This window comes from Limulus polyphemus, unplaced genomic scaffold (assembly GCF_000517525.1).
Source record: "Limulus polyphemus unplaced genomic scaffold, Limulus_polyphemus-2.1.2 Scaffold3801, whole genome shotgun sequence".
NCBI lineage: Eukaryota > Metazoa > Arthropoda > Merostomata > Xiphosura > Limulidae > Limulus > Limulus polyphemus.
Window position 1 is genome coordinate 62,089 of NW_013669411.1, and position 2,167 is coordinate 64,255.

Genomic DNA, 2,167 nt, shown 5'->3' on the forward strand with positions numbered 1-2,167 from the left:
TACAATAACCTGTTGCTGTAACATCAAGGAAAGCTACTCCCTACAACAAACATTGCTGCAAGATCAAGGAAAGTCACTCCCTACAATAACCTGTTGCTGTAACATCAAGGAAAGCTACTCCCTACAACAAACATTGCTGTAAGATCAAGGAAAGGCACCCACTACAACCAACTTTTGTTGTAGCATCAAGTTTTGGTATCATCTGGTAAAACTGACCCCGCCCCCTCTAAGAGTAACAAGATAGGATCTGCAAAATAACAGAAGGTTCTAACAGGAAATGTACTACGAAATAAATCCATACTATCTGAATTTGACTGAATTTAAAAAAAGGAAAAGAGTGGACACATTGTAAAACATGCGGTGCAAACATTTTTAGTTAACTCACAGTAAGACGTGTAATTTTTAGAAAGAGGGCAGAGCCTTTAGTGGAGAGAACTCTCTATCGGATCCTATTGAAGGTGAAATAGTTCTTTTTAAAACTGCAGCGCTCTTAAATCTGTTACAGTCTGAGAAAACATAGCATTATATACATGAGACAATAAGGCTATACTTTTCAAGGGCGAATTTTTGCTATCACATGGTATGCCTGCATTTCACACAAGGAAAGCCAACCATTACAACCCACTTCTGTTGTAATGCCAAGGAAAACTATCCACTACAACACACTACTGCTGTAATACCAAGGAAAGCCACACTCTACGACAAACTTTTGCTGTAACATCAAGGAGATTCAACCACTACAACATACCAAGAAAAGAAGGAAAGCCGCCCACTACAATGGACTACTGTTGTAACACCACATGAGGCGCCCACTACAATGGACTACTGTTGTAACACCATGTGGTGTTACAGCAGTAGTCCATTGTAGTGGGCGCCTCATGTGGTGTTACAGCAGTAGTCCATTGTAGTGGGCGCCTCATGTGAGGCCAAATAGAAATGAGTACAACTCAGTTTTATAAAGAAAATATTTGAAAAAATAATAAAAATATGTTGGTGAAGGGACTCAGTTAAAAAAAAACAACAAAAAACTTTAAATTCAAACGTTAAATGGTTGCCAAAAAAACCTGAAGCAATGTATATTAAAATCAATAATAGAAATTTGATATACCAAACAAATAACCCTTCATGCTTTCGGTTTTACTTTAAGTATAACTCTTGTTTTCATCTTATGAATATTGCATATTTCACAGATGGTGTTTAACCGTCTTATATTTGTTTATTGTTTGGTATTGGTTTAGCTAATATATTACAATAATGCTACTCATTTCTGATGCTAGGTGGCGCTATTTGAAGTTCAAAAACGCAAAGATATTCTAATACAGTGGTACAGTGTTATTCTTATTACTATACAATAACATTTCTGATCAATTTTACGTGTTTTATATACTTATTAAAGTAATGAATAACAAATGAAGAAAGTTATAATGTTTAATAATACTAGTAAACCGACATGTTCATATTCTTAAACAAGAAAAATTACAAAATGGACTGTGTATACTATGGACTTTTCCAACCGATTTTCTTAATTTCGAGACGATATTTCGAATTCGATATTTAATCCTTCATGAGGTCAGCATGGAGCCCGAAACGTCATTTCGATATCAAGAAATGCGGCAGGAGAAGTCCGTAGTGAATTCAGTCCACACTTTGAACACATTGCCTAAATCCATTTTTAAAAAGATACGAAATAAACAGAATTCAATTTGTACGTATCTAAAAGATACGAAATAAACAGAATTCAATTTGTAGGTATCTAAAAGATACGAAATAAACAGAATTCAACTTGTACGTATCTAAAAGATACGAAATAAACAGAATTCAACTTGTACGTATCTAAAAGATACGAAATAAACAGAATTCAATTTGTAGGTATCTAAAAGATACGAAATAAACAGAATTCAACTTGTACGTATCTAAAAGATACGAAATAAACAGAATTCAATTTGTAGGTATCTAAAAGATACGAAATAAACAGAATTCAACTCGTACGTATCTAAAAGATACGAAATAAACAGAATTCAACGTGTACGTATCTAAAAGATACGAAATAAACAGAATTCAACTTGTACGTATCTAAAAGATACGAAATAAACAGAATTCAACTGGTACATATCTAAAAGATACGAAATAAACAGAATTCAACTGGTACGTATCTAAAAGATACGAA